Genomic DNA, 8713 nt, shown 5'->3' on the forward strand with positions numbered 1-8713 from the left:
CCACCGTTGAGATCTTCTTCACTTCCACGTCTCCGCGCTGCACGATCTCTCGAATCAAATGGTATTTCCTCTCAATATGCTTAGAGCGCTTATGGCTTCTAGGTTCCTTTGAGTTAGCGACAGCCCCACTATTATCACAATAAAGGGTCATGGGCTCGTCGACGTTTGGAACAACTTCCAAATACTTAAGGAATTTCTTAAGCCATACAGCCTCTTTGGATGCTTCACAAGCAGCCACATATTCTGCCTCCATTGTGGAGTCAGCAATGCAAGATTGCTTAATACTCCTCCACACGACAGCTCCACCATTAAGGATGAACACAGATCCCGAAGTGGATTTCCTGGAATCCTTATCCGCTTGAAAATCGGAGTCGGTATATCCCGTCATAGTCAGGTTAGTACCTGAGTATGTAAGCATCAAGTTCCTAGTTCTTCGAAGATACTTAAGAACATGCTTAACAGCAATCCAGTGCTCGGGTCCAGGGTTGGATTGGAAACGACTAACTACGCCAACGGCGAAACATATATCAGGTCGGGTGCAAAGCATAGCATACATGAGGCTTCCTACGGCAGAGGCGTAAGGAATTTTCCTCATGTCTTCAATCTCTTGTGCAGTCTTGGGAGACTGGTCCTTAGAGAGTGAAACTCCATGCCTAAAGGGTGTTTGACCCCTCTTGCAGTCTTGCATCGAGAAGCGATCCATCACCTTATCAATATAAGATGCTTGAGAGAGCGACAGGGTCCGGTTTTTCCTATCTCGAAAGATTTGGATTCCCAGAATGTATGCAGCTTCTCCTAGATCCTTCATATCGAATTGCTTTGCCAGCCAGACCTTAACCTCAGATAACTTACCCACGTCATTACCAATGAGTAGTATATCATCGACATATAGTACCAGAAACACAACTTTGCCTTCGTGTATTAACTTGTAAACACAAGGCTCATCTATTGACTGTTCAAAGCCGAAGCTCTTTACAGTTTCATCGAATCTAATATTCCATGACCTAGATGCTTGCTTTAGTCCATAAATGGATTTAAGCAACTCACAAACCTTGGTCTCTTGACCTTTATCCACGAAACCGTCTGGTTGAGCCATGTAAATGCGCTCGTCAAGATTGCCATTCAGAAAGGCTGTCTTGACATCCATTTGCCAGATCTCATAGTCGAGAGCTGCAGCTATGGATAGGAGTATGCGGATGGATTTAAGCATCGCGACTGGCGAGAAGGTTTCTTCATAGTCAATCCCTTCTTGTTGGGTATAACCCTTTGCCACAAGTCGTGCTTTGAACGTCTCGACGTTCCCATCAGGACCCCTTTTCTTCTTGTATATCCACTTACACCCTACGGGTTTAATCCCTTCAGGAAGGTCTACAAGCTTCCAGACTTTGTTGACATACATCGAGTGCATTTCAACTTTCATGGCGTCAAGCCAAAGGTTTGATTCAGAACAAGCCATCGCTTGGCTATAGGAAACAGGGTCATCCATGTCGGAGACGGCTACAAGAGAGTCTCCATAAGACATGTACCTGTCAGGCTTTTGAGTAGCCCTCCCACTACGTCGAAGTACTACTTGACGAGATTCTGATGAGTTAGGTTGTGTTTCAGTTGGGGTAAGAACAGTTCTTACAGACGAGGTAGAAGCTTCCTCACCCAACTTTTCTTCAAGCACAATTTTGCTTCTAGGTTTCGCATCCTTCATAAAGTCCTCCTCAAGGAAACGAGCATTCGTGCTAACGAAAGTCTTATCGTCCTCGGGACTATAGAAAGTAAAACCTTTGGTTTCCTTCGGATATCCTACAAACAGGCACAATTCTGACCTACTAGCCAACTTGCTAGTCTTTTGCCTCAGCACGTGTGCAGGGCAACCCCAAATTCGGATGCGGCCAAGATTCACTTTACGGCCAGTCCATCGTTCATAAGGAGTACCAGGAACCGTCTTGGACGGAACTTGGTTCAGAATGTAGGCGGCTGTTTCGAGGGCATATCCCCAAAAGGAAAGCGGGAGTGATGAGTAACTCATCATCGATCTAACCATCTCCATAAGAGTTCGGTTTCTTCTCTCTGACACTCCGTTTTGTTGAGGTGTGCCAGGTGCGGTAAGCTGAGAAGCGATACCTTCTTCTTTAAGAAAGTCATCGAACTCTCCAGACATATACTCACCACCTCGATCAGATCGAAGGGTTTTGATCACTTTGCCAGTTTGCTTTTCCACTAAAGCCCTAAAGACCTTAAATACGTTAAAGGTCTCGGATTTGTGTTTAAGCAAATAGACAAACCCATATCTTGAGTAGTCATCAGTGAAGGTAACGAAGTATTCGTATCCTCCACGTGCCTGTTGGTTGAGCGGACCACATACATCAGAATGTATTAGTTCCAGCAACTCAGTGGCTCTTCGACCCTTATCGGAGAAAGGTCGCTTAGTCATTTTTCCTTCTATGCAGGATTCACAAGTAGGTAGTGAACCTATTGCAGAGGCTTGGAGTGGACCATCCCTCACAAGTCTCTTAATCCTATCTAGACTGATATGACCAAGTCTCAAGTGCCAGAGGTATGTTGATTTTGTTAGATCGGAGGATTCAGAAAGTTTGATCCTCTTTGGCTCCCTAATTAGATCGTTATCTATTTCGGTGTCTAAAAGAGAAGGTTGAGTGGGATAGATGTAGAAAAGAGAATTCTTCATACATGCATTAGTGACAAAAGAATTATCAGGAAACGAAATACGAATTCCATTCTTTATAAACTTTAAACAATAATCTTGCTCACAAAGACGAGCAACGGATATTAAGTTCTTCCCAAAGGTAGGAACAAAATAAACATCATTCAAGTTTAAAGTGCGGTCTTCAAAAGACAGCGTCACGGATCCCACAGCCTTTGCAGACACCAGGCTCCCATCACCCCATTTGAAACAGAACTCGCCTTCCTCTAAGCTTTTGGTTTTCTTGAAACCATTCAAGGAACAACAAATATGGTCTGTAGCAGCGGAGTCAAGAATCCACGTTGATACATTATCAGCTACTAAGCATGCTTCGGTAACTAGTACAATACTATGTTCCTTTGCTTTGAGATAGGCAGGACAGTTCGTTTTATCGGCCTTGTAAGGTCTCTTCACAGTTCCAGAGGCGGAGGCTTTTTTGCTCAGTAGCATGTGCCTCTCCTTGATTCCTCTTTCTCTTAGTGAAACCTACAGCAGTGTGAAGTTCCTCCATAAGCTTGGTAAAAGTGTACTTTAGCTTTGTAATGGAGTAGTTCAGCATGAAGGTATCAAGAGACTCGGGGAGAGTTTCTAAGATCATATCTATGATATTCTTCCCATCAATCTCAGATCCTAGGATTTCCACTTCATTTAGGTAACTAATGATCAGCATCATATGGTCCCTAACAAGAGTCCTAGCCTTCATGCGACAGTTCATAAACTGTCGGACTGCTTGTAGCCTTGTTTGACGCCTTTGCCCTCCAAACATCTCAAGGAGATTGTAGAGCATGTCAGCGGCAGTCTCGATGTCACGATGTTGCTCTTTCAACACATTGTTCATAGATGCCAATATATAGCACCTCACAATCTCATCGGATCGAAGCCAGGCCGCTAAGGCGTCATTGTCCTCTTGAGTTGAATCATCATTCGTCAGAGGAGGACACGGGGTGGTGAGTACCCATTTGTGCTTGTTGACGGTAGGTATTATGTCGAGGTTACGTTTTGAATCTACGTAGTTTTCGTTTTCGAGTTTGATCGAGGAAAGAAAGATTGAGAGATGGTTGAGAGACATATTGCCTATTTAAGTTGAAACAAGTTTATGATTAGTCATTGGTTTAGGATTTAAGTTTCATTAAGACTTTTGTAAAACCCAAAGGTGTTATAAACCAAACGATAATTTACTCCCTCAAGAGAAGGCCGCAAAAAATCTCCATTTATAAGTAAATGACACATCATTAATGCTAAGCCAAGATGTCAATACATCTATTTTGACTAGCCACCTTGTAAATTGGTTTGATCACTCACATCCTTTCGCAGAGCCTCAAGGGAGGATACTAGGGATTGAGCCTAAGCGTGCAACCAACCACTTAGTCCAAAAGATCAGCTTTGAAAAACAATCCCCCAAGGGGAGGCCTTGCCATCATTGCATCACTCTCGGACGTAGCTCATTGAGCAATGATCGAAGCAATAACGCCTTGGAGTACTCACATTTAAGTGAGGGTCGCAAGAGCGGCTCTTAGTCCCACGTTATTGCATCTTTCACTAGTGTTGGGGATCGCGGGTTACAAACAACGAATATAACCCTCCCACTTAGTTTTTGGAGTTGGTTCATCGACTCTTATAAGTTCGGAAACAAATTTCCTAGTTAGAGAGCGACAGAGCGGACAACTAGAAGAGAATCCTAGATCGACATGTTCAGAGCAGTATTAGTGCATAAAGGCACAAGGGACATACTCGATCTTTTCCTATTTTCTATTTCGGGAAAGTGCGTGAGGGAAGTGTGAACTTCAACTCACTCGAACACTTGAAAGTTTGAGATTACACATCTTTTTATTTTTCGGCTTGTCTACAAGGAGACCTCCCACTCAAATTTTCAAGAGCATATAGATTTTGAACATATGTGATATAGATATAGTTTTGAAAACATTTTGAAAACTTATTTGATTTGGATGACAAAATATTTTCAAGTTTGAAAGTGAAAACGGTTTTTCAAAATTCAAACTAGTTTTGTAAAAATTCAATTTCAATTAATCTTTCAAAAATCAAAACTTTTAATCTTTACACATCATGTTTATAATCATATGAAAAACATTTTTGCTCAAGAAAATTTTCTCATTAGAGTTCTATAACTCATGGTAGTGGGGTTTGAAAATCCGGATTTCTAAAAAAAACTGGAGTTTCAGACAGCCGCGCACCTCGGAGTAAAATCGCCATAACTGGCGGCTCCGATGTCCTTTTGAGCCGAAACCGGTGGCATTGGACAGAGGACAGACAGAGATTTAATTTGATTCAAGAATCATTAAATTTAGATTTCTGAGCAGAGAGTTATGCCGCTTTTAATGCGGGTTTACATTCCAGCTCGAAGAAAAAGAAATAAATTAAAGCTTTGTCCTTTTAGGTGCGAAAAAGAATCGAGTGTAACGGAACGTTTTAAGATATTGTTTAAAGCTTTTATTTGTGTTTTATTAGCAGGGTAATAACATAGAATAAAAGAAATAACAACATGCATAAAACGATTCAAGTAAATAAACGAAACTAGCAAGAAAATAAAACTAGTCACAAAATTTACTCGAAAAATCTCAAACCTTTAAAACACGTTTTTCAATATAAAAAATTAAAAACTTTTAGAACTGATTCTAATGTGTTTTAACATCATCCCAAACTCATAGAAAATCAGCATGGTTTTTAATTTAAAGGCATGAGCAATAAATTAAAAAAAATCTAAGATTACAATTCTAACTTGTCACAAAATTAGTAAACTTTCGAAAACGATTTTCAAGCTCATAATTTAAAAACATGCACATGCATTCCTTTGACCATAGCTCTGATACCAATTGTTGGAATCGATCTAGGGTTTGAGAAAAAGTTTAACGCTTCGTTAAGCGGCGGAATTTTAAAAATTTTCTTTTTAAGTAAAACTAGTTTTTACTAACCTAGACAAGAGCATGTACATGTAAATAAAAACTAATATGAGCTATTAAAGTTACTAACCTTTCTTGCAGCTTGAACCTTGTAGAAGTTTTTTGGAAAGTTGCAACGCTCGTCTCCCCTCGCAGCACGTCTCTCTTCCTTTCCTCGGCACCTTGAGCAACCACGAAAGTTTCTATCACTAAATCACTCGAAAAGAAGGAATCAGTGAGTGGGCACTTTTAAACACTACGACTTAAGAACGAGTCTCAAAGTCGCAGAGCTAAAGACTAGGTCGAGTGAGGACCTAGGTGCCAAGACAAGAAATAATCGAAAATAAACTAGAGAGAGAGAGAGAGGATTTTCGGCCAAGTTCTAGAGAGAGAGTCTCTCAAATCTCTTAAACTTGGATGAATGAATTGTGAGGAAATGAGGCTCCTATTTATAGGAGAGGCTTTACCTTCAATAAGGTAGTTTCCTCATCTATAGAATATCACATATTCATGAGCAAATATTGCCTCTTTCCCACTTGAGAAACTCGGCCAAACAAGGCTTCTAGAAGCCTTGATTTGTTTCCAATTTTGTTCAAGGCCTTGCCTTGTCTCTCACTTGGCCGATTACCCTAAAGCATCCTCATGCAAATTTGTTTCCTCTTTTTCTTTTGGCAAGTATCTTGATACATTTATGCACAAAATATTCTCTCTTGGTTGGGTATGTTGGGCGCCTATGTCTTCTAGAATGGGCTTCTAGAAGCTTTTCCATTTGTTCATGACAACATGAAAAAGGCCCAATAAGAATTTTCAATAAAATTCTTATGAAATGAAATTAATTCACAAGGCCCAATGATCAAGTCATGGCCGAGTGAAACATGTCATAAAATGACCTTGTCAAAAATTTATTGACATTCATTTCATCGTTTGTCTCAAAAGACAAAAATACCCTTTTCACTATTTTCGTTCTTGTTTTGACTTAGCTTCCAGTTTAACTATTCCTATCGATGTGATTCGTGACAGTGACCTCATGGACCCAAATGAACAAAGCTTTAGGTAAACACTTGGACTCAAAAGTTCACAAACCTTTTCCAAGTTTAGCTTAATGCCAACTGACTCCACTAAAGAGCTGACACTGAAAATCTCTCGGTTCAAATGAATTTATTTTCTACTCAAGAATTCGACCTAATTATGATGAGCGGATCCACTGAATATTATCTATGTTTACCCTTCATGAATGTCATCAGCTAGTCGGGATTTACTAAATTACCATTTTACCCTTCTAGCTGTTATTTCCTCAACTCCTTTGTCGCTTGTGAATAAGTTAGAAACAATGTATTGACGAGGAGCTAACAAGTCACATTGTTTCATCCAAAAGAGTCAAGACTCAATTTGGACACTGGCCAGTTCATTTATTCACACTCCAAGGAACAAAGCATGAGGTGACATACATTGCATTTCAGCAATCTTGTACATGAATTCCATATCTATGAGAACTTCACAAAGTTACTCATGACAGACTCACAACTTAGTACTTCACCAATAGGCCTTGTTCGGAATCACATAGTGAGTCCGAACTTTGACTTTCTCAAATGAGAATACTAAGGTGTGAAATGGCATGTCTCATTTCAGGATTAAGGTAAGCATGATGCAATTCATACATAGTGACTTCGAGACATAAGAGGTTAAATGGTTTGTTCTTATCTTGTCTCTAGAAGTGCACTGGTCAATTCAGTACCTTCGGAAGATACCTAGAAGAACTATAGAGTTCCTAACTCTCAATGCCTCATAACCAGACATCAGAGATTCTTCTAACAATCATACTGAGGTCAATAGTCCTTTGACCCTAAGATTGCGAATATATCGTTTTAAGCAAACTACGAAGAGTTTGTTCATGCAAATCTACATTTGTCTCTTCGTAAGTTGTTAAGTTTGTTTATGGACTAAAAGACTATGGTTTTATCATAAAGCTTCAGACAAGGAAGATTGAATGAACGTTTCAACTTTATTAATGAATGAATAGGCAATTACAAGCAAGAGTCTTCATGAGACTTTATTACATCAAATGTTCAAAATAAAGACTACAACTCTTCTTGTGGGCACCATTGACAACACGTCTCCCCTCGCAGCACATCTCTCTTTTCTTTCCTCGGGAACTCGAGCAACCACGATAGTTTCTATCACTAAATCACTCGAAAAGAAGGAATCAGTGAGTGGGCACTTTTAAACACTACGACTTAAGAACGAGTCTCGAAGTCGCAGAGCTAAACACTAGGTCGAGTGAGGACCTAGGTGCCAAGACAAGAAAAAAATCGAAAATAAACTAGAGAGAGAGAGAGGATTTCGGCCATAAGTTCTAGAGAGAGAGTCTCTCAAATCTCTTAAACTTGGATGAATCAATTGTGAGAAAAAGGGGCTCCTATTTATAGGAGAGGTCTCACCTTCTATAAGGTAGTTTCCTCTTCTATAGAATATCACATATTCATGAGCCAATTACCTCTTTTCCCACTTGAGATGCTCGGCCAAGGATGCCTTCTAGAAGGCTTGGATTTGTTTCCATTTTTGTTCCTTGCCTTGCCTTGTTCTCTCTTGGCCGATTACCCTAAAGCATCCTCATGCAAATTTGTTTCCTCTTTTTCTTTTGGCAAGTATCTTGATACATTTATGCACAAAATATTCTCTCTTGGTTGGGTATGTTGGGCGCCTATGTCCTTCTAGAATGGGCTTCTAGAAGCTTTTCCATTTGTTCATGACAACATGAAAAAGGCCCAATAAGAATTTTCAATAAAATTCTTATGAAATGAAATTAATTCACAAGGCCCAATGATCAAGTCATGGCCGAGTGAAACATGTCATAAAATGACCTTGTCAAAAATTTATTGACATTCATTTCATCGTTTGTCTCAAAAGACAAAAATACCCTTTTCACTATTTTCGTTCTTGTTTTGACTTAGCTTCCAGTTTAACTATTCCTATCGATGTGATTCGTGACAGTGACCTCATGGACCCAAATGAACAAAGCTTTAGGTAAACACTTGGACTCAAAAGTTCACAAACCTTTTCCAAGTTTAGCTTAATGCCAACTGACTCCACTAAAGAGCTGACACTGAAAATCTCTCGGTTC

The sequence above is a fragment of the Urtica dioica genome, unplaced genomic scaffold (genome assembly GCF_054948205.1).
Source record: "Urtica dioica subsp. dioica isolate 48M unplaced genomic scaffold, U.dioica_male_clone48M_v1_H2 Urtica_dioica_male_H2_contig_74, whole genome shotgun sequence".
Taxonomy (NCBI): Eukaryota; Viridiplantae; Streptophyta; class Magnoliopsida; order Rosales; family Urticaceae; genus Urtica; species Urtica dioica.